This window comes from Chiloscyllium punctatum, chromosome 10 (assembly GCF_047496795.1).
Source record: "Chiloscyllium punctatum isolate Juve2018m chromosome 10, sChiPun1.3, whole genome shotgun sequence".
In the NCBI taxonomy this organism is placed as follows: domain Eukaryota; kingdom Metazoa; phylum Chordata; class Chondrichthyes; order Orectolobiformes; family Hemiscylliidae; genus Chiloscyllium; species Chiloscyllium punctatum.
In genome coordinates this window covers 95,643,669-95,669,297 of record NC_092748.1, presented here as the reverse complement: position 1 = coordinate 95,669,297, position 25,629 = coordinate 95,643,669, and the positions used below count along the sequence as shown (strand labels likewise).

General features: G+C 40.2%; 1 protein-coding gene across 2 annotated transcripts in view; it reads right to left on the bottom strand.

The window, feature by feature from the left end:
- lypd6 (LY6/PLAUR domain containing 6) overlaps window positions 1-25,382 on the bottom strand; it is a 234,285-nt gene extending 208,903 nt beyond the window's left edge. Inside the window, exon 1 of one of the 2 annotated variants that reach the window (XM_072579776.1) lies at window positions 25,317-25,382. The gene's annotated coding sequence lies outside the window, so the exon portion shown is untranslated. The remainder of the gene's footprint in view (window positions 1-25,316) is intronic. The other variant, XM_072579777.1, reaches the window with a different exon arrangement.
- Window positions 25,383-25,629: the final 247 nt, after the last annotated feature.

Sequence of the window (25,629 nt, the reverse complement as noted above, 5' to 3'; positions counted from 1 at the left end):
TTTTTTAGTATTCCACATTTAGTATTTTCTATGTAAACCAGATGAGCCACTGAGCAAGATATGCACTGCTGGCCCCTGTAGTCAGTCTACACTTTCAGTTTAATGGCTACCTTTTTTGTAACACCAAAAGCCATTTCTCCGTGCCAGCTGTATGATAGCACAGTGCTATAGCAGACCTCCCCGATCCATCTGCTCCAATCTCCTCTCTGACCTATCACCAACACTCCCCACTTTCATCTACCTATCGGATGCCCAGTTACCTTTCCTGCAGCCCCCTTAATTTCTGATGAAGGGTTTACGCTCGAAAAATCAACTCTCCTGTTCCTCAGATGCTGCCTGACTGGCTGTGCTTTCCCAGCATCATACTTTTCCGCTCTGTTACTGAAGAAAGGTTTGTTCAGCCAGCATCATAGGATTTTCTGATTGGCTGGTCTCCCAAATTTTGCCCTCCTTTAGCTTGAGGTCATCCAAATATCTGCTGCCGATGAGCACTCAGTCTCGTTCCCCTGCTGACCCTATGTTCATTAACTAACATTGTCTTGCAGTCAAGCACTTCCTTGATTTTTAAAATTTTTATCCTTATTTTCAAAGCCTCTATGGCCTTGGCCAGTAATATATCCCAAAGCCCGCAAACCTCAAATCCCAGAACAAATAAAAAACACCTGGGTATCACAAACTGGTTCTGCCTAATCTTGTATAACTCAATAATGAGCTCCGGTGTGATCTGTTCGTTCACTTGCAGGTATTACTTTTTTTTTTAAGATACAAACCAAAAGATTTTTTATGTCAATATGTCTTTGATTGATACTTGATTCACTTGGCATGACTGTTGAAACGGTTCACTGAAGTAACCTAAGCTGGTGATAATATTAATTAGGTACCCACTTTACATGTAACAGCAGAAGCAATCACAAATCAATTTTCTTTTCACTTACTATTTATAACTTATACAATTTACACTGAATAGCAGAATAATAGCAACGAAATTCCAAACAGGCAGCCTGTAATAACCACATGTCACATAATTAATTAAAACATATTGCGAAGTGAATCAGAACAAATCACTCCGTCAAAATTAATCTACCTTGATATGAAAAAAAAACTATTTCCCAATTTCATCATTCTGCACTTGGAGTCTAGTTCCACATTGACTGCCAGCTTATGTAAGTTGCAGAGTAGGTAAGGGGCTTACACTCAACAAATATTTGGGACAGCTCAGTGGTTAGCACTGCTGCCTTATAGCACCAGGGACCTGGGTTCGGTTCCCTCCTCAAGCGACTGTCTGTGTGGAGTTTGCACATTCTCTGTGTCTGTGTGGGTTTCCTCCAGGTGCTCCAGTTTCCTCCCACAGTCCAAAGATGTGCAGGACAGGTAAATTGGCCATGCTAAATTACCCATAATGTTAGGTGCATTAGTCAGGGGCAAATATCAGGAAATGAGTCTGGGTGGATTACTCTTTGGAGGGTCAGTGTAGACTTGTTGGGCTAAAAGGCCTGTTTTCGCAGTGTGGGGAGTTTAATCTAACCAAAAACATTTGCCGATGGACTTTCCAGGGACATTCATTGTGGAGATGTGGCAACAGTCCTCCACCCTCTGCAGCCGCATCCATGTCACAGGACCCAGCTCTCCTGCAACAGGGGTCTGTCTCCTTTTAAGCCTTTCAGTAACTTGTCTATCCCAGAGTTCCGATGGACCTTCCATTCAGTACAATCATAAGTAAAAGTCCACCTTTGGAATTTGCAAGTCGATTGAAACGCTGTTTAAATTGTATGCAAATATGGCTTTAAAGTTTTTCAGGAATGCCTTTGCGAGTAATTTTGAAATGTTATTTTCCACAGTTATCCTTTTGTTAATATTGTTATTAGGGTTCATAATAATAAAGAAATAATAAATTTGGTAGCCCAGGTTTAAATCTAAGCATGGAAAAGCACAGCAGGTCAGGCAGCATCCAAGGAACAGGAGAATCGACGTTTCGGGCATAAGCCCTTCTTCAGGAATGCCTGAAGAAGGGCTTATGCCTGAAACGTCGATTCTCCTGTTCCTTGGATGCTGCCTGACCTGCTGCGCTTTTCCACCAACACATTTTCAGCTCTGATCTCCAGCATCTGCAGTCCTCACTTTCTCCTTAAATCTGAGCATGTTTTGGACAGATGTCAGTTAGAAACTCACCCTCACCTGTGACTCCAAATCTGATTGCATTGATAGATGTTTTAATTTCATTGGCTAGTTTAATACCTGGGATATCCATGGAGATAATGGTTTTTAAGAATGGACTAAAACATTCACTTAAAATGGCAACATGCATCACCTGACACACACAGACTGTCAGAGTTTCATGAAATCACCATAAATTAATGTGAGGACAGTCTGAGATGAAATTGACATGTCCCCTAGGGCAATGAAGCCAGTCATCAAACAGCCCCCTACCCCTCCACTTCTCCCCCACCTCCAGATGTGTAAACAGAACCTCTTTTTTAACTTGATTTATACAACTGCAAATTTCAGCATACTGTAAATAAAATATACACACAATCACTAATCCTGAAAACATAACTTCAGTGAATAAAGAATATCATAACAAGCTACTATTTCAAAAAACTCTTTTTGGGAGTCAGGAGAAGATGGAATCAAGAATGCATAACAAAACAAACCTGAACTCAAAAGTTCGAGAAAGATCTCTCTCAAAAAAAAATCAAGGTTTCGGTTCAAGGTTTCGGGAATCAGGGATCCGAGAAATTGCAAAATGTCTGCTGTATTTGCGGCTACTGATTGCCCAAGAAATCAGCTAACCAACCATAGTCTCAGTTAAAACTTCAGACCGCAAGGACATTCAAAAAACTTTAAAGTGTATATGCTTTTGTCGTTCTTTCTACTGGAGTATATTGCCTTTGCATTTGTGTATACTTCAAACTGACTGCATAAAGGGCACACACTTGATGTTTCTCAAGATTAGTGAGGAATAAACCTATTATTTCTGTTATTCAAGTAAACCTTGGGATTGAGTTCTTGCAGCTAGCCATGGTTTGGTAGCACCACTACTAACAAAACTGGCCACTTCTCAAATGACACAGCTACTAGAATGGACCTCTTGAAAGTTGTGAGGGAACCAACAAAAGGGAAGAAATTTGTCCACACTTGTCTATTTGTTCCAGGTACATCTGTTCATGATGATATTGGAAGAAGTGATCACTGCAAAGTCCTTATGGTGAGGAAAGTACCGCCTTTATATTGAGGATATCCTCCATGAAGTTGTGTAGCCGAAGTCACTGGATATTTCAAAGACTATGGATTGTGAAAACAGTTTGACAATAGTAATAAAGGTGTGTATCTCAGTATAGTTATAACACCAGCAATGGTGAAAACTGCCCAAATAGGTCCTGCCCACAAAAAGCAAAGCAAATAGAATCTGGTTCTATTTCTGTCACTGTCCCATCAATTTATTCTTAAACATCAGCAAAGTGATGGAAGGGTCAGCGACAGTGCCATCTGATAACATTTGCTCAGCTAGCGCTCAGTTTTGTTCTACCCAGCATACTGAGCTCCTGATCTCACTGCAGCCTACATCCAAATATAAACAAAGGAACTGAATTCCAGGGTGAAGTGGGAGCAACTGCCCCTGATATCAATGAAGCATTTGACTAAGTGTGGCATTAGGATATCAATGGGAATTGGGGGAAACCTTCCACTGGTTTGTATCATATTGAGTACAAAGAAAGACTGATAGTCTTGGAGGTCACTTGTCTTAGTTTGTCCCAAGGCACCACTCTGAAGAACTCCTACAGTGATACACTGGGAATATCGTCAGTTGCTTTATCACTTCATAAGGTTCAAAGTGAGGATGCTTGCTGGTAATTGCAAAATGTTCAGCACCAATATGGTAATCCTCAGATGCAGATGCAACCCATTTACATATGCAGAAAGACCTAGACAAAATGCACACTCAATATGTAAGGAGAAACTAATCTGCACGCCGCAAAAGTGCCAAGACATGACCACTGGCCCTTATATTCAATGACATTACGTACACAGAGTACACCACTAGCAACACACAAGATGTTGCCAGAGACCAGGAACTGAACTGGTCTAGCCTTATACGCAAGCCCAATATACAATAGCAGGTTAGCAGCTATGAATTCTGCAGTGACTTGACTCCTGGCTCCCTAAAATGTGACCCCATCTACAAGAAATGTCTCAGGCATGTGATGGAATACCCCCCTCTTGCTTGGATATGTACAGCTACAAACGCACTCAAACAAAACACTCCTGCCCTCTCACTGCAGTCCTGCAAATTTTTTCTTAAGACTTTTTTTGAATTCCCCACTAAGTATCAGAATTGAATCAGCCTCCGTCAAATACATATAAAATCATAGAGCCGTAGAGATGTACAACACAGAAACAGACCTTCCATTGCAACTCATTCATGCTGACCAGCTATCCTAAATTATACTAGTCCCATTTGCCAGTCCTTGATCTATATCCCTCTAAACACTTCCTATTCAAATACCCATCCAGGTGCCTTTTAAATGTTATAATAGTACCATCCTCCACCACTTCCTCTGGCAGCTCATTCCAAAGATGCATCACCTTCTCAACCATTCACTGGAGAAAGATGTATATTCCTCATGTTATCCTTGGTTCTTTTGTAATCACATTTAATCTATGTCAAAAATTACTGGAAAAACTCAGCTGGTCTGGCAATATCTGTGGAGAGAAAACAGAACTCTGAAGAAGGGTTACTGAACCTGAAATATTAACTCTGCTATCTCTCCACTGATGCTGCCAGATCTGCTTCATTTTGCTAGCAATTTTTAGTTTTGTGAATGTAAGTTTGCTCGCTGAGCTGGACGGTTTGTTTTGAGATGTTTCATCACCATATCAGGCAACATCATCAATGAGCTTCCAGTGAAGCACTGGTATTATTACCCGATTTCTATTTATGTGCTTAGGATTTCCTTGGGTTGGTGATGTCATATCCTGTGGTAATGTCATTTCCTGTCCTTTTTCCAGAGGAATTGTTTTATTTCTGACTCTCAGCATCCACAATTTTTTTCTTAAATCAACGTCTTGTTCTCAGTTTTTCTACAAAGGAAATTCTGGCATACTGTTCATCATCTGTTGGAAGTCTATGTAAAGAAGGACTCTTTTTGTTAGGGGTGGCCAATTATGCTGCCTGTTCAATGAAGAGCCACTATAAAATTAAGCATGTGATCTATGAAGCCAAATTTCACTCTGGAATATGACTTGCTGAGTTTACAATTGTTTACTGTAATGATTAGTCAGTGCAATATATTCACATGAGGTTTTGGATGATCTTTAATGAAAGAATGAAAGCTTTGATTTTTTTTTCTCTTTTGTGTAAATAACTATCTAATATAAATAAGGCTAAAAGGGTTTTCTGAGGTAATTGACTTTGGTCACATACTTTCTGGGGCAGTGTTCCAAAATACCTTCTGATTTATTTAAAACAAATTAATTTCATTGAACTAGGTTACACGTTTCTGCTTCAATTTTGAAATCCAAGTCCCAAAGATGACTGAGTGGTTAGACTGTTTGGTCAGATTGGGTCAAGTTATTAAAAAGCTGAGAAAGTATAAGCTCTCAGATTTGTCAGGCATTCTTATAAAAATACTTCACAGATGGCAGAAAAGAACTGGGGCAAATCAGCCACACCAAACTGAAAGGTTTGTTATAGAGGGGTCACTTCTCAGGATTGAGATGGTGTTAGTAAGGGAAAAGATTTAAATTTTTTCTAAGTGTTTAAAGATTTTTTTCCAAAATGTATTCTATATCAAACTAATTTCTTTTTATTTTGTTTTCAGCTATTTTGTAATAAACCTCTGTTAAAGAAACTCAGCCTAAAGTTCAGTGACTGGTCATCATATTAGCTGAAAACAAAATATGATCTGTCAGGCCAGATTTCATAAAACTCAACTCTTTTTCACGCAAGAAAAGCTTGAAAATGTTCTCCTTCATTTTTGATCTGATTCATAAGCTTTAATTGAGTGTGCTAGCTACTTGCTAAAAAGAAATAAAAATATTTATTGTGACCAACTGAAGGGAGCCAATCATACAGCATGGATAGAGGATTAATTAATGGACCAAAAAAATGGCATTTTTAAGTTGGCAGTCTGTAGCTAGTGCAGTGGCTAAAAAAGTATTGCTAGAGCCTCAGCTATTTAGAATTTATATTGATGAATTATATGAAGAGATGGAGGAATGAATCCAAGTTTTGCAACAATACAAAGCTAGTTGGAAATATAAACTATGAGGACAAAAATAGGTTAAAAAGAGATAAAGACATGCTAAGGAAGTGTTCAACAAATTGGTAGATACAGTGTGGGGTTGAGTGAGGTTATTCACTTTGCTTGTAAGAATAGCAAAACAGAATGTTTTTTAAGGCATGAAATTTGTAAATATTGATATTCAGGCACACTCATAGAAGACCAACATGCAATTAGGACAGCAAAAGGCATGTCAGCCTTTATTCGCTAGGAATTGGAGCACAAGAAATCTTGCTACAATTGTCTTTGGTTGGAGCACCCATAAAATACTGAGTGCAATTTTGATCTTCCTATCTATGGCAGAATATACCTGCACCACAGGTACAGCAAAGTTTCTCTATTTTGATGGGTCAGATTAAAAGTTTGGCCTATGCTGATTGACTAAATCGGGCCCATACTCTCTGATGCTTAGAAAAATTAAAGGTGACCACATCAAAACACGGGAAGACCATTGACAGCATGGATGACAAGTCCCTTCGATGAGCGACTCTAGAACACGGGGAGACATTCCAAGATAAAGGAACAAATGCTTAGGACTGAAATGAGGATAACTTTCTTCACTCAAATCATTCTGTCTCCTTGGAATTCTCTGCTTGAGGTTTGTGAAGCCACAACCATTTAAGTTCGAGATAGACAGATTCTTGGACTCTCAGAGAATCAAGGGAAATAGAAAGTGGATGAAAAAGTAGAATTGTAGCTCAAGAATATCCATGACTATATTGACTGACTGGCAGACCAGGCTTGATGTGCATATGGTGTAATCCTATTTCTATTTCTTATGTTTGTGTTGTTATTAAGGAAACATCTGTAAATCTCATGTAGCAACCAATGTAACTGTAATGACACGAGAGTGATGGGAGAAAGTGTTAAGAAAGACACTGCCATCCAGCCAATGTGAGATTAGCTGATATGCAGCTACTGTTCAGAAGAATGTAAAATACAGGTTTAAAGTTTTAACATGCAGATAGGCATTTTCAAAACATGATGCATGGTGGATAGGAACAAACAGCAACACAAAACTATGAAAAAGTATTGACTGGCTCTGTTCATTGCAGAGATATCAAATCAGGGTGATAAAAGAGAATGAAACACAACCAAAACATTTTCTAAATTACCACATCTTTATACTTAATATCATACTATCAAGGAATGGCTTACTTTAGACTTCCCAACGTAACACAATCAAAATGGATCTGAAAAATACTGACGTGCTCCTTGATTTTTGTTGCCATATATCGATGACAAATTTTGTTTTATTAAATACTTGTGAAATGCTTTCACCATTGTAAAAGTGTGATACAAATACAAGGTATTATCTACAGGGTCCCAACATATTAGCAGAGATGCACAAATGGTGAGTTTAGATGGGTGCTGCATGTGGAACATTACAATTAGGCTCAGTTTATGAAATGGGCAAAAGAGAGGACTGCAGATGCTGGAAACCAGAGTTTAGATCAGAGTGGTGCTCGAAAAGTAGATCTCCACTCTGGAGGCTTCCTGCCTCTATTCCTGCTGAAGGCCTTTTGCCCGAAACATCGATTTTCCTGCTCCTCGGATGCTGCCTGACCTGCTGTGCTTTTCTAGCACCACTCAGTTTATGAAATGGCCAGGAGGTGTCTGAAGGTGTTGCTTCAGGACATTTCAGGGTCACTCGTAACTTTCATCAGTAACTTTCATCATGACGTTTTGTGCAGCTATTAAAATATATTATTGAAAAGTAACTATTTTTATATTTTACTATGGTTCCCACACCCAGTGAATGCCGACATGACCAACATATTCAAAAAACAGGCCTGACACTTTATAAAGCAACTGGCTGAAAAGCCTGAGGCAATGTGTTGTTGCTCTGGCTTCATAACATCAGCTTTAAAAATACACAAGACTCCTTTTCCTGTGTTGAAGGAGGGGCTGAAGGGCTGTGAATGAAACTTGAATAGGGAATCTAAATACTGAAGGCATAAAATTGGTAGCACATTTCTGAGCTTCAAGTTATGTTATCACACATGTAACAGCAAATTTGTACATTACAAATAGTGTATTGTTTAACTTTAAGCAATTTTAGCTCTTTTAGTTCATGAATTTCAAATGATAATAATTCCACCATGCTCCCTCTGTCAACTAAAAATTATCACAATGGGCCCAATGCTACATCTAAGCCATGTCTAATACACAAAGGCACTCAATTCCAGCATTAAGGTATTAACACAGAGTGCTAGAGGATTTAAGCATGTCTCCAAACTGTGGTCGGAGTGATTTTTTTTGGTCACTTTATTGGATATGTCTGCACACGGGGACTTGTAATCAACACCTGATGTAAACATTTTAAGATTTCTGTAGGAAAAGGCATAAAACTTCTGTCAGAACTTTATCAGCCTCATTGTCTCTTCATCCAAACACTGGGTGTACATGGCATACTGAGTAACAAGGACAAGAGGAGCTGTGTTGGAGATGGGAACGCCTCCATTTGCATGAAAACTTACAGATGTACACTGAGTCGGTATAAAAAGAGGTTGTGGGTCACAGACTTGATGTAAGGTTCTCATACGCAATGCACAGCATGCTTTTTAATTAAAATGGTGCAAGCAGTCTGGAGGTAATATGAACACTTCAGGGAAAATTTAAAGCTTTAAAACAGGAAACCCAACCCAGACCTACCCATTTCTAATTTCATCAAAGGTGGAATGTAGGATGGCACTCTCAGAGTCCACTTACAGAACTCATTAGTCAGTAAAATGTATAAGCCATGTGACTCTTGTGTAGCTACTGTTTATTTTCAATTGCTAACCTTGATTCCTGAGCTTGTGGAAAATAGGCACATGACAGGAAGCAAGAGGACAGGATCTATGAAGTAAATGCCTTTACTGATTTTGGATCAGGAGCAGCAAAAGTGTTTGACGTCAGATTGTCATTCGGATCCCAACCACAAAGTTGACCCACCTGGAACAACTCCCCGCCTGCCATCCCCGACTGACCTGCATAATGTCAAAAATGGCCTGATGTCCACTTCCCAAGTTCTATTTCCCATTCTCCAGCTTCCTGTCAGATTCTGAGGTTTTATGAGGCCCTTAATGTGTACCACATGGATGCTCAACAGCTTGGCTAATCCATTTTGTGGACAATGGTACTTTAATCCATTTTAATAAAAGGTCTACTTGTGGAATCACAGCCTGGGAGAAGTCTGAAAATTAAGGCCCTCTGCTCCAATCTCCTTCAGTGATACCTGAAGCAAGTGTATGCTCAAGTGAAGACTGGATTTACCTTGACTGTAGATATACCCTGCAACTGAACATTCCGTCAGAACTCACTGACTAGGATTACAGATCATAACAATTGTTTGGACAAAGAATGAAAGAGCTGTCAGTATCGGTGGCATAAAATATCACCCAGAATGCGAACTCAGCTCTAAGAGGACAACTTACATTTACATAATTTACAATAGCATTATGAACCTCTTATGCAGCTCTTTAGCCTGACTTTTGATGATCTGTCTTAAGAGGTCATATTTGAATAATGTCTTAGAGGAGGACAGGGAGGCTTAGAGGAGAAATTCCAGAGATTAATTTATTGTATGATAGCCTTGACGCTCTGCCCTCATTAGTGGAGAAATTAAAATCAGCATTGCAAGAGAGTTCGGAATTGCGGGAGAGCAGAGATCTTGTGGCTTATGGGTTCGGGGTAATTACAAGGATCTAAAGAGGCAATGGCATGGAGGAGTTAGCAAACAAGATTGAGGATATTAACTGCTGAGCCTGGGAACCAATATATGTCAGGGAGCACAGTGGTAACAAATAAATGGGACTTGGTGCAAGTTAATACATGGGCAGCAGTGTTTTGGATGTGCCATGCTTAGAGAGTGTGATGTCGGATAGAATAGGATTAGATGATTAAAAAAAAGCATAGTTGAGACTTTCAACACTAGATGAGCTGAGACATAGAGGGAGCAAGAGGAGATCTGCAATGGAAGCAACCAATTTGGGTGATGGACAGTTTCAGATATTGGTGGTAGGTGTTCTTGCATTAGGGAATAGTTTTGAAATGGTTAATGTGGGAGTCTGCACTAAGTTCCATACAATCTGATGATACCATACAGTCTTGGATGGGGAAATCAAGAGGATAGCTCTGAATCTTGGATAGTACACACAGTATTTATGCCTAGCAATATTCTTAATAACAATGTCTAAATAGCCAATATCATTATTGAGAGTCAACCTGTTCTGACATCTTATAACACACAAGTAGACATTGCTGGAAAAGCTCAACTGGCCTGGCAGGGCCTGTGGAGAGAAATCAGAGTTAATGTTTCCAGTCGAGTGACCATTCCTCAGACCCATCACTTGATCCAAAATATTAACTCTGATTTCTCACCATATATGCTGTCAGGCCTGTTAAGCTTTTCCAGCAATCTCAATTTTTGTTTCTGACTTGCAGCATCCACAGTTCATTCAGTTTTTATGGTATACCAGCCCTGGAGCAGGTGGGACTTAAACCCAGGCCTTCTGCCACAGAGAGGGGGACACTACCACTGCACCACAAGAGCTCTCAAGCTAACCAATCAATGTAACTTGCATTTAGTTGCTATCATACAATAAATTAATCTAGTCCCACTGGTAGGTAAATGCTACCAAAAAATGTGCACATCTCTGCAAGTGTTTCCATTTTATACTTTTTCCTAAGGCATTTTGAGGTAGTCCTTGCAGCTGTGATGAATATAAACATGACTGCTAAGGTACTGAGATAAAGAGTGCTGGAACTGGTCCCTCTCCCATTCCCCATCTCCTTCGCTCTTATATTGCCAACAACTCTTTGATTCATCATGTTACCTCTTTCCAAAATCAGAATTTTACTTCCGCTCTGCCAAGCTTCTCTTCTTATTAGTTCTTTCTCCTCCCTCCTTTAATTCTGATCTACGATGTTACTCATTCAGTTTATCACCCTGTTCCCCATCTGATTAAAAACACTGTTTCATTGTTGTCACAATGAACATTTTTCCACAAAAATAAGTGGATCGATAGCAAGATATATTGTATGCCACTTATGCACTTGAATCAAATTAGATAAAACATGTGATCAAATAAAGAAGCAAATATTTTAGGGAATAACATTAAAAAGTCGAATCACGTTGAAGGTTAATGTTATGCTTCACCAAGTTGCATAAAGATTTGTGACCACTGTTTATTACCTGCAGGGCACCTTTCTTGAGGCTCTGGGTTTAATCCCTTCTAATAACCCATCCAGGAGCCACCACTGTCAATTAAATCCTGCGCACATGTCTCTGCAAGCTGCAAGTAAAACTGCCCACTGTCCTGTCCTCAGGGATTTAAATATCTGTCAACTCATTCAGGTCAGGGTGGGAGTAAGTTGGGGTGGCTTAGTGGGAAGAAGCCATGATTGGAAACTGAAAAAGGAATATACTCAGTGCTGACAGTTATGACAGCAATCATCACTATATAGACGCTGCAGCAATCTGTCAGCAAGGTTTCAATCAAGTGAAGGTGTTTGTGGTGAGGTGGTAATACCTCTGCCTCTAGCTCACGGTTCAATTCCCACCTGGTCCAAAGGTGTGTGATAACATTTCTGAACAGGTTAATGTCGAAAGGTATAAATACATGATTTCCTTGGGACAGAGGGAAGGAAAAAAAGACTTGGGTTTCTTCACTTTCCCCCACTGGCACTACTTTGATGTTGTTTCCGTATCGTTCCTTCATTTTTGTTATTCTAGCGCTGCCCTAGGTGATGGTTGACTGGTTGATTTGGTGGTGGGTTTACAAAAGAAAACTCAGTTCTGATGGCATTTGGTAGTATCCCTACCTCTGAACCAGGAGACCTGGGTTCAAGTCCTATCTATCCCTGCACAATTGATTAAAAACTATTTTTAGTGAAGGTAATACAGCCAATATTAGTCATTATCCACCAACTAAGCTTTGATTCCAACCATCAGTATTTCATGAGGAGTGATTAATTTGTTCTGGAACTTTTCAAAGCAGGTACAACTTCATTTTTCTTCTCCAGTTGGAAGGTATATTTTTATGAAAATCAAAGGTACAAGGGGACAGATTATGAAAAAGTGTAGCTACACAATGAAAACCGTAATGGTTGAGGCATACATGAGGAGAAAGGACCATGTTTCGCTGGGAAGGAGGAGGAGTACGACCATGTTTAGAATACAGGTCGGTGGAAGCAGACTGGCCTGAAGGTTATGGCAGGAGTACTACCACAAAAGGTTTCATGTCCTCACAGAGATGGTGGAGTTCGCAAATGCGTCTTCACATGCATCTAACCCTATTTCCTATCCAAGACTTCATAAGTTTTCACATTGCTCCATAAACACGCACTCATTACTTACCCATTTACATTCCCTAGCACTCAGGACACTTATTATTCTAGATGGTCCATTTAATCCTTACAACACATACCAAAGCTTATATCCACCCCCTGCAATGTTCACCCTCCTCTAATCATTCAGGGAGCACATCACCTGAACACAATCCCAAACATTCTGCCATTCCTCTTGCAGGGCAAGGTCACACCCAATGGGAGGGAGCATAGCAAAACCAATGTTGAGAACAATGATAGCTGCATCTGCTGAGCCCTACAGAGCAAATGCATATCATGGTGTCAACTGCAACAGAGCCCATCACATCCAGTGTCAGTGAGAACATTAAGCATGACATTACATTCCTGTCTGAGATCCCTTTCCAACTCCAAGACCATCCACATCCTCTTATTTGGCATGAGGTACAAGCTGCTAATGGTGAGATCATGGAAAGCTTGCTTTCCATCCCATATCAGTTCCCTCACCCCAACCCTCCTCCATCTGGGCTTTTCCCTTCTGCCAGTTTGCCCAGATACAGCACAACCAGAATGAGCAAAGAAAGCAACAGCAAAGAGCCACCATCAACTGATCAGACCCTTGCAGCTAACCGCGCTATGAGTAACTTAGAGGAAATCCCAGCTCATGCCATACTGGCAGTCAGAAAGGTAGGCTCATAATTAAGCAACAGTGGGGATTTGAGAGAGGAGGGGGTGCTGCACCAGAACTGGATGTTGCCAGAGTGCATGTGAAAACCAATGGAGTGTTTCTTTGGATAATTTCACTGAGAGGTAGCCAATTGTTAAGAAATTCGAGAAGGCGGAGGATCATGGTTAGAGAACATCAGGGACAATAAGGGTAAAGGTGCAATACTTTTACCAGACCACAGGGCTGCTCTCTCATTCGAGGGAGGTAACTGGTGAAGATCTAATCTGAGGGTCACCACGCTTCAGGCAAGGAGACAGGTTGAGAAGAACAGTCTTTCATGGTGACCTCAATTAGTGCATGAATTGAACCCATGCTTTTGGTACTCTGTATTATAAGCCAGCTGACCAACCAACTGAGCTAAATCCCCTGTCCCATCAGAAACCATAATACAGGAATGTGAAGAGAAACATTTGCAAAGGTTTCTCTGGTTGCAGTCAGATATTTAGAATGGAATCAAACAAATGTAGTTCTATCCAGCTCCACAACATCATGTATCCTTCAGTCCTTTCCCTCTTGCTCATTTCCCTCAATGGAATCATCTGAAGCCATGGAATTAGATACCACATCTATACTGACACCATACAACATTACTTTTCAATCATCTCCAAATTGTCATGTAGCCAGTTCTGAATGAGCATCAATTTCCTCCCTTTTAGCACTGGGGCAACTGAAACAATTTTCAGCCCCCACTGTATACTTTGTTCTTATCTTTGAGTTCAACCTATTCTCTAAGGTCTCAGACTTAATCTGGAGTCTGTACAGTTCAAATTTAAATTCTCATCTTGAGAATCTGAAAGTGGGCTGGAGGCCAATTCAAGTAATTGTAGCAGGTGCTCTTCAATCCAGGATGCTTAGTCAGCCATCTTGAGCTGCTTCATCGATATCCTGCATTCTATTGTAAGGTCCACAAACCTTTCCTAAATTTGCAGCCATCAGCCCTTAACAACTATTCCATTTTAGGATTTGTCGATGACTTCTAGCAGAAAGACTTGAAGGGTTGAGGTGATGGTTGGTGAGCAGAGGGAGGGAAGAGTTCAATCTTGAAAATGAGTATAATTCTCAGTTCCTTAAAATGGACGGAGATAGAAATGGGAAATGTTAAAAACACAAATTGATGAGACATTGAAGATATTTTGCCAAAGTTTACAACAATAAGCCATTCATTAGCCTGTCTTGATAAATGATAGGCCTTTCACACCCTATGTTGGGACCTCCCTGGTTTCAGGCAGTTGCTAGGAGTTGGCTGGTGTCCGCCCTCCTCTCAGGTTGTAAACACGGAAATAAAGACAGAGTTCAAGATGCACTCGGATTCCTAAGAAGAAAACTATAAAGTTTAGCCAGACTAAAGAATGCAGGTTGCAAGATCTTTTAGTTTAAACAAAGCAAGATGATCCCCTGATGTAGTGAGGTATTAATCATTTTGAATTATAACAGAGAAGTCCTAGTGATTAAAGTAAGTAAACCCAATCATAAGCAACAGTTACTTACTGTTAAACAAAGCAGCTTGATCATTATACCTAACTTCATTTTATCAAGTATTTTCTTCCAAAAGATCAGTAGGGCACACTTGCTCTGTCTCATACAAGTACAGTATGCACTATTCACAGCATGTACTGGAGCAACTGAATGAGATTGCTTAGAGAGAATCTTCAGTTTTGAACAGTTGAAGTATATGTGGATTATGCCGTTGCACAGTTAAACACTGGGCCATGTAAGCATCCCTACACATGTAGGACTTACACTGAAATTACTAGCACAAATGGACTCAAGAAAATATTTGAGGTGACAGCAAGAAATTATAATAATGGATTATAACAGGGCTTGGATAAAGTTAAGGCTTGTAATGACAAAGCTAAGTGCCACATGTATAAAGTGAATGAGAGGCAATGACCAGCCAATTACAAGAGGAACTGTAACCACTTCTCACAAGTCACAATGAAACTGCCATCACTGAGACACCACCACCTTTTGGGGGTCAGAATTTGACTAAAAGCCTAATTAGACCAACCTTGGTTACAAGAGCAGAACAGGGTCAGGCTGTTTGGCAAGGAATGAGTAGCACACCTCCTGATCCTTTGGAACATTTCCACCATCTACAGAGCTCAAGTTAAGAATGATAGCAAGGTCCCCATTCAACTAGATGAGGAAGTAGCAACAATTGAAAAGAAATCCAACACTACCCAGACAAAATAATCCAGTTTCAGTGGCACACTTGCTCTGTCTCATACAAGTACAGTATGGAGCAACTTAGTGAGATTGCTTTGAGAGAATCTTCAAGTCCCACAGCCTCTACACAAAAAGGTCTGCAATACAGAATACTATCATCTCAAATCACACACCATCTTGACTTGGACATATATTGTTAATAGATAATAGTTGTTGCATAAGTATCCTGGAACTTTCAACCATTATATTATTAGTCAAAGTGGTTTCAAAAGGTTCATTATCACCATCTCCAGACATGAAAAATAAAATTGTCCTGGATATTTTGATCTAATCTAATGAGCAAATATGTAATTTAAGTTAAAATTGCCAATTATCATAAGATCACAAAAATAGCAGTCAGCAATTTAGTCCCTGAATCACATTACACCATTCCATTAGATTCCAGTTGATTTCTCACCTATCTCTTCATGGCTCCTTTTATCCCAAATACCTTGATAGATTTTTGATGTGGAATATATCAGTTTAAAACTAACAAACGACATAGCATTACTTGTCACTTGCAGAATACAGTTCAACAATCTATAATAATAACTTAGATTTATATAACGTGTTTAACAGGATTGCTTCAAATGATCCTGGAATAAGAAAGAGAGTGAGGTCATTATACCCTCGGATCACATGCTATGATACAATGATGATATAATAAGCAGGTATCTCAAAGATATCCTGATATGCTGATCATCAAATATACCACATTCCCCTTTCTTCATAGGGGAGGTGATGGCTTAGTGGTATTATCACTGGACTATTAATACAGAGACCCAGGTAATGTTCTGGGCCCAGATTCTAGAATTTGAATTAAATAAAAATCTACAAGTTAAGAGTCTAATGATTACTATGAAGCCATTGTCAATTGTCATAAAAGTCCATTTGGTTCAATAATGCCCTTTAGGGAAGAAAACTGCTGGCCTTGCCTGGTCTGGCCTACGTGTGACTCCAGACCAATACTGATGTGGTCAACTCCCTCTGGGCAGCTAGGTGCAGACAATAAGTGTTTGCCTGTCCAGTGACAACTACGTCCCATAAATGAATGAAAAAAAAAGTATAAAAACACATAGGCTGAACAGGCATACATGATTGTACTTCAGCAAGTGTTGTTAATTCAATAATTATAAAAACAGATAATCAGAGTCCACATAATTGTCATTTCAAAACGTGATGTATCACTTTGGGGATTTGAGAACTCCTCTTAACGTGGTAATCATACACCTCTCTAAAGAGGCAGGCATTGTTCTCCACTGCACTTGTTTCACAACTTGATTGTTTTATTTCTGGTTGATGTTGTTAACATCACCACACAATCATTATTGTTGGGGTGTCCTTCCTTATGCATGATTGGTGTACCATACATTGGACTGAGCTGGTACCTCGTCTTTTGCAATATAGAATTGTGATCAATCTGGGCAGATTGCACATTTTAGAAATCTTTGCTGGTATATCAATATTTGGATTTGGATTCCCAATTCACACACTTTTGCCCTGACTTCCAGACTTTGCAGACCATGTGGAGACCATTTATCAAGTTTTATCAGATCTTAAAGTCCAGCTCAATGCAAATTTGGAAACAACATTAGCCTTGAAGCTGGTGACCACTGAGTTGTTTATTCTCACCAGTCATATTTCAATCGATTGAATGATTTAATTTCCCAAGTTGGACAGCTATTGCAGATTGTGTTAGGAAGCTTTTTCGCAAAAAAATCATCATTTTCTTCAAGATTATTGGACTGAATTTTAAAATTTTGTCCTGGAGCTCCTTTAATTTGATGGAAACCCACTCAGTCATCATGTATGTCATTCATTCTCCTCTGTCTTTGAAGAAACGACTGGGTCTCAGAATGTTTGGAGAATTAGTTGCTGGGCAATGTTGTCTGCACTTGCCTTCGGAGCAGAATGTGTACAGGGAATAGTAATCCCATGTCTATCGGTGTTGCACAAAAAGTGTAGCAAAGTGAAAATCTCGCTTTGTTGTTCAATACAAAATGAGCAATGATTTGATAGTACAAGCCATATATTTTTGCTAAACTGTTGGAGAATGGATAATGGGTGATGATGTGATATGGCTCATTCTTCCTGTTGTACACATCTCTTAAAATGGTTAGTCAATATATTGCAATCCATTGTCAGCCACTGTCTGATCTGGAATGCTGAATAAACTTAAAATAGCACCCATCATATCAGCAACTGTCATGCTCATTATGTTGTTAAGTTGTCAAACAATGGGATGTCTGAAGAAGTAATCCATAATAAGAACGTAATCGACACTATACACTGTGGATATGCCTGTAGCTACTTCCATCCAAGGGGTGGATGGAATATAGGGTAGATGTAAAAACTCTCTCCTCTGCTAATTGAATAACCTGTTTCATCCCTGGCCAGTACAGAGACTCATTTGCTAACTAGAAACACCTAAATATCCATGTTATAACATAGACATGATACCTTGACATAATGCATTTAGAGTTAAAGGAACCTTTTTTTTCTTTAAAAATCAATTAGGGTGGCACAGTGGCTCAATGGTTAGCACTGCTGCCTTACAGTGCCCAGGACCCAGGTTTGATTCCAGCCTTGGGCAACTGTCTGTGCGGAGTTTGTGCAAACTCCCTGTGTCTGCATGGGCTTTCTCTGCTGATCTGGTTTCCTCCCACAATCCAAAGATGTGCAGGTTAGATGAATTAGCCATGGTAAATCCAGGGTTAGAGGGTGGGTGGCTCTTCAGAGGGTCAGTGTGGACTTGATGGGCTGAATGGCCTGCTTCCAAAATCTGTGTATACTGGTAGTCCTACCACTACTGAGCCATTAGTATCCAGCAGGCAGATAATTTTGGGATGCCCAATATGAGCATGTGTTCTGGCACTGCAGTGTGATTCTGTCAATGCACAGAATTGGCGATCCACTATATGCTGAGAGAAGGTCTCGTGTAAGTTGTACCATGGAGCACCTCTTGCCAAGGTTCATGTTTTTCAGGATCTGTAGCAATAATATGTTGGCACTTGCTCTGATGTTAATCTCCACTTTGAGTGTATATCATTCTGCCTTTTCAGTACATATGGTATTAATATTTTGAGAGTACTTGAATATAAAAGCAGGGATGGACCCCTGAAGCTCTATAAAGGCTCTGGTGAGACCACATATGGAGCACGGTGCACAGTTTTGGGCCCCATATCTCAGGAAGGATGTAGGAGAGACTAGGACCCGAGGGCATCGCCTGAAAGAAAAGGGAAGACCTTTTAGAACAGAGATAAGGAGAAAATCCTTCAACCAGAGAGTGGTAAATTTATGGAATTCATCGCCACAGAAGGCCTGTGGAGGCCAGGTCATTGAGTATATTTAAGAGTGAGATAGAGAGGTTCTTGAGTATCAAAGAGACAAGGATTATGGGGAGAAAGTGGGAGAATGGGGTTGAGAAACCTATCAGCCATGATTGAACGGTAGAGCAGACTCAATGGCCTAATTTCTGCTCCTATGCCTTATGGTCTTATGTACAGTCTTCTGATAAACCTATACCATCAACATGATGTGTGAGGTTAACAATATGGAAAGCTTTAGTCATCTTCTGAAAATTGCTCTTCCTTGGTTTACTCTGAACCTTATTTATGTGTTTGAAATTGTTTGCTTTTTTTAGCATTTACTACACTTGTTTCCTTAGTTACAGTCTTGTGGTCTTGTTTGCCACCTGGTGTCTGGTCTGGCTTGGCTTTTGGAGACATATTCCAAACACGTGCATACCCAATATCCTTTTTGCGCCACAAACTTTGCAGGTATTTGGAAAAGTCTGGACAGATTGAGATGGGACAAACTGCATTTTAACAGATCTTGTTAGTTAGGAGTTTTCTGACCATAGCAATAATGTTGCCTGCACATAAACCATGTAATTGTTGGTCTGCCAATAAGCCTTCTACTTACTTCTATCATCAAGTAACGCATGAACTGTGGCCCCTTTGTGATTCACACAGTATACTCCATATGCCACATGTTAGCCCACCCACTTAATCTAGGAGAAAGTGAGGACTGCAGATGCTGGAGATCAGAGCTGAAAATGTGTTGCTGGAAAAGCGCAGCAGGTCAGGCAGCATCCAAGGAGTAGGAGAATCTACATTTTGGGCATGAGCCCTTCTTCAGGAATGAGGAAAGTGTGCCAAGCAGGCTAAGATAAAAGGTAGGGAGGAGGGACTTGGAGGGGTGTTGGAAATGCAATAGGTGGAAGGTGAGGATGATAAAGTGAGGGTGATAGGCCGGAGTTGGGGTGGGGGCGGAGAGGTCAGGAAGAAGATTGCAGGTTAGGAAGGTGGTGCTGAGTTCGAGGGTTGGGACTGAGACAAGATGGGGGGAGAGGAAATGAGGAAACTGGAGAAATCTGAGTTCATCCCTTGAGGTTGGAGGGTTCCTAGGCGGAAGATGAGGCGCTCTTCCTCCAGCCGTCGTGTTGCTATGGCGGACCAACCAACCCAACCACCCCGTGGCTCAACACCTCAACTCCCCCTCCCACTCCACCAAGGACATGCAGGTCCTTGGACTCCTCCATCACCAGACCATAGCAACACAATGGCTGGAGGAAGAGCACCTCATCTTCCACCTAGGAATCCTCCAACCATAGAGGATGAACTCAGATTTCTCCAGTTTCCTCATTCCCCTCCCCCCACCTTGTCTCAGTCCCAACCCTCGAACTCAGCACCACCTTCCTAACCTGCAATCTTCTTCCTGACCTCTCCGCCCCCACCCCCACTCCGGCCTATCACCCTCACCTTAACCTCCTTCCACCTATCGAATTTCCAATGCCCCTCCCCCAAGTCTCTCCTCCCTACCTTTTATCTTAGCCTGCTTGGCACACTTTCCTCATTCCTGAAGAAGGGCTCATGCCCAAAACGTTGATTCTCCTGTTCCTTGGATGCTGCCTGACCTGCTGCGCTTTTCCAGCAACACATTTTCAGCACCCACTTAACCTATCAATAATCTTCTGCAGCCTCCATATCTCCTGAAAGATTTACTTTCCCATCCATAGGGTCTTACAGGAGAGTCATACAGCAGAGGAACAGGCCCTTCCGCCTTCTCCATCTCTTCAAAGTTATTTACATAAATTATAAACAATTGAGGTCCTAGCTGTAATCCCTATGGCACACCACTTAGTGCATCTTGTCAACATGAAGAAGATCCATTTATGCCAATTCTCTGCTTTCTTTAGCCAGCCAATCTTCTGTTCATTGCAATATGCTAACTACTACACAATGCGCTTTTATTTTCCGCAGAAACCTTTGATTTGGCATTTTATTAAATGCCTTCTGGAAATCTAAGTACAGTGCATCAACCGGTTCCTATTTATCCACAGCACATGTTACCACCGATAAGATTTCCAATAAATTGGCCAAATATGAATTGGCCAATTCACGATGCTATGCTAACTCTGTCTGAATACCTTGATCTTATCTCAGTGTCCTGTTATAACGTCCTTAGTAATAGCATCTAACATCTTTCGTATAAGCTAATTCTTTAACCACTAAATGTCTGTTTGCATTGATATACTGGGCCATCTATCTCTGGTAGAAAGCTAAACTTTCCAACGGTACAATCAACCACACCATTAACAAATACAGTGAATGGTTTATGTCCCAACAAAATCCTTGCAGGAGACTAGTAGAAACATTTTGTCGAAAAGACTAACTGTCTATTTTTCCTATTCTCTGTCTCCTGCTGCAGAGCCAATTTCTGAACCATGTCAATAACTTGCCTTAAATTCCATTAGCTTCAACTTTACAAAATGTATGATTAAAGGTATTTTGGACCAGACCAGACCCCTCAAAGTATATAATGGAGATGGCCCAGACCCTAAATATTTTATTTTTTTTAAAAAGGCAAATGTAAGGCGTGGGGTTCCAGATATGATTCGATTGACCCACCACTAAGCTTTAATCAAAACACGCTTTATTCTTAAAACACACAGTTAAAATACAAAAAGAAGAATTGGCATAACTTTACTGTATGGAAATACTTAACAAGATAATGTATTATTTAACCACTAATTATCAACTGTTTCAATGTAGGCAGCATCCCATAAGCACACCCTTGGCAAAGACAATTCAACAACACAGTTACACAATTAGTATACTCATGTGCTGCTTCTCTCTGGTCTAAGAAAAATAAACAACTTGCCCCTTTTGATTTTTAAGAGGAAGCCTCGGTGTCTAAGATTTCACTCCAGCAACAGGGCATTCAAGTTTTCAGTTGCAAAAACTAGCAGAAACCACCAACTAACTGAAATCAAAACTAAAATCCTTTTGGGTTTGCGTAATCCTGACCATATCCACTCACGATTCTTTTGTCTTAAAAAAAACCTAGAGAGAATTTAAAGCTGTTTACCAACTGCCTACCTTAAGACGACATTTAGGTACCACTGTGACAATACCCTTCTGCAAGAGAAACAGGACAGTACACATCTCTTAAAGGCACTGTATATCACAAGGGGGACTTGTCAAACGCCTTCTGGAAGCCCATAAGTAACATCTATGAAGGCTACCCACCCACTACATTTGTCACCTCATCATAAACATTCAGTCAGATTTGTCAGGTATTACTTACACCTTCCAAATCCCTGTTTGAAATCTCCTCTGTCTGATTAGCTGAAACATTTCCAGGTGTTCCATCAGTGTCCTTTTTGATAGTAAAGTAGTACTCCTTTAACACCAGATGATGGGTTAAATTAGTCTATAATTACCTAGTTTTCCTCTCTCACCTTAACTAAATAGCATGACATGTGAACATTTACCATCTAAAAGAACTATTGATAAATCAAAAGAATACTGGCGTTAGAGAATCGGTAATGTTCTCATCTATTTTCTTTAAAACCCTGGGCTAGGAACCATTTCATTTAGGAGACTTGTCACTCTTCTATGACATGATTTTCTTAATTACTTTTTTTTCATTAACTTTGGGCTGTTCCTGATTTAATATCAGTTTACTTGGGATGACTGGCAAGCGGAAACCTTTCCTTACCGTAAATATTGATGCAAATTAATCATCAGTAGGTCAATTATTACCTCATTTTCATTAACAATAGGCTGGGGCTATTTTCTCTGGAGCATCAGAGGTCGAGGGGTGACCTGTAAGGATTTATGAAATCATGAGGGGCATGGATAGGATAAATAGACAAGGTATTTTCCCCAGAGTGGGGAAGTCCAAAGCTAGAGGGCATAGGTTTAAGGTGAGAGGGGAAAGATTTAAAAGGGATCTAAGGGGCAACTTTTTTCATGTAGAGAGGGATGTGTGTATGTAATGACCAGTGAGAGGAAGTAGTCGAGGCTGGTACAATGGGTAAAAACAATGACTGCAGATGCTGGAAACCAGAGTCTAGATTAGAGAGGTGCTGGAAAAGCACAGCAGTTCAGACAGCATCCAAGGAGCAGTACAATCGACGTTTCGGGCAAAAGCCCTTCATCAGGAATACAACATTCAAAGGGTTAGGAGGGATATGGGTCAAATGCTGGCAAATCGGATTAGATCTATCTCGGATATCTGGTCAACATGGATGAGATGGCCCGAAGGGTCTGTTTCCATGCTGTATATCTCTATGACAATATCACAGTTATTAGTTTTTAAAGGGGTCAGCCTTCTTCCTGACCACTAGTCAATAGTAGAATCTTAAAAACAAGAAAATATGAAACAAGGAAAGGCCATTAATCACATCAAGTCCATTTTTTTTTGTAATTGACACAAATGGGACAACAAACATTTGCTTATTACCACAGCTGTTGTTATGATATTCTACATCACAAGAGGTTATCATCAGGAATGATCTGTATATTCTATACTGACAGACATGTTTGGATGAAGATAGATTTCACAATTTAACACCCTGGGGATTATTATTGACCAAACATTAATCAAGACAATCATTATTCACCAATATTTTCTGCCTCCATTCTATGATTATGTATAGAACAAATAACTTTGCATCAAAATACTAACTGAATTCAGTAGTCTAACTGAACACTAATGCCTAGCTAGGACCATTTTAACCTTTTTTCTAGCATTCAAGGGCAATTTGAAGTTGAATCTAAGGTCAAACCCCTTTGGCATTCAATGAAATTGAACACATTGGTCCAATGTAATGATTGAAATATGGCTCATCTGCAAATAGTAATGATGCCTACACTGAAGTCTCTTCTGATTTAAATTATTTTTAAATAGATATTTCTAAACTTAGGAAGCAACAATTTTTTTTCTGAAAAAGGTTATTTGAAGATTTTTTTAATTTAAAACATTCAGCTGATCTAACTGATATTGCCCCAAATCTAGACTGCCACTGAGCAATACAAAGGAAAGGCTATGGGTGGAGACATCAGATTTGACCATGATGCCTTCATAGATGAAGAGGCTACCAAATATAAGTTCATTTTTACCCAACATTCAAATGCAACCCACAGTCTGAAACCTGTGAGCTGTTTGCACCAATATTTCCAACGTGCACCACCAAAGAATGATGGGTCCTATTCAGAGTTTCAGCTATGGTGTTAACTATTGTCTTTTAGTTTTAGCAAGACTTCTCTACTTTTATACTTCTGAGGGAATGGAGTAAAGGTCAACATTCCATTTACATTCTATATTTCTGCCTGAATAACCTTTTGTGTTCAAATCCCTCTGATCTGGAACTTTCTACAATCTTTCTCCATTTAAATAATATTCAGCTCCTCTTTGCTTCCTGCCAAAGTGCATAACCTCCCACATGTTCTCCAGGTTACACTTCACTTGCTTTTGCTCAGTTATTTAACTTGTCGATATCCTTCTGTATACAGTCTCTGTCACTCTCACCAACTACCTTCCCTCTATTTTTGTATCATTTGCAAAATTGTCAATAGTGCATTCACTATCAAATATTCCTCCAAGTATATAATATTTATTGTAAAGAACTGTGGCCCCAACACTGGCTGGGGTTTGGAGCAGACAGTTCCATTCTATCAATTGCCAACATTTCTCCATCGACTGGTACAGCAAAGCCACCTGTTGTACCTAACGTAGGCATCTACACGAGTGCAGTTAAAATTATTCTTCCCTCGTGTTTCAGTGAGATGCAATCAGGTGCTGCTGAATCAATGCAAGTCCTTTTTATCAGCCTAAAGGCACAACTCTGTTCACAAACTTAATGCACCGCCTGATAATATGAAGGCCGTATACACATGCTTCCAATAATCAATTAAATCGACAGATATTTAGGGAACGGTGTTTGTACAAGATTTAGAACTTAGAAAGAATTTGGGCTGCGATAATAACGATTCTATCAAGCCGTTTACACAACCCTGGGTATAGCCCGGTCAAGTTACACATTTATTTATAATCCAGTTTGGGGGTAAAAATAGACGAGTTAAAGTTTTTGCACAGGAGCTCCCTCCTTCGCAAGTTGACTATAGTGTGCTCAGTGGTGTCTCAAGAAGTCCTTGCCCTGCTTTAGCAAGCAGTGTGGGTTCTGGAGGGGAAAACATGCTGTCAAACCAGTAGACAGCTAGACACTGATTCCCCCGCCTTTCAGCTGATCGCCTCCTGTGGGTCGGTCAGAATTCGGTCCGAAAAGCCCTGCATCCAATCCCTGATAGAACCGCAGTCCTTGAAGATCCACCGTTCAGCTCATCACAACCCAGAGCGACATTGCCTCCCGTGTGTCTAATCTTACTGACAAAATCACATCACAGAAAATAAAAGTTTGAAACCAAGGGCACCTCGTCGCTGTACCGCAGGCTGGTGCAGCCATGCAAACAGAAAGTGGGCAGCAATTTTTTGTAATCTAAAAATAAAGGCTTTTTTTTTACCTGTCCGATGGATAAAACTTTAGGCGATGTTATTATTTGAAAAGTCAGCAGTGAATAGGCTCCCTGTTCTACACAAGGGCTCCAAACAGATCAGATATCTGATGGTGATCTCTCCACCCATTTGAGGCGGGGTCACAACGAATTACATCATTTAAATTTGGCTAGAATGAGGGAAATGTGACAGATTATCATCGTTCGGGATTAGTGGTGCTGGAAGAGCACAGCAGTTCAGGCAGAATACAAGGAGCAGCGAAATCAAAGTTTCAGGCAAAAGCCCTTCATCAGGAATAAGGGCAGAGAGCCTTAAGCGTGG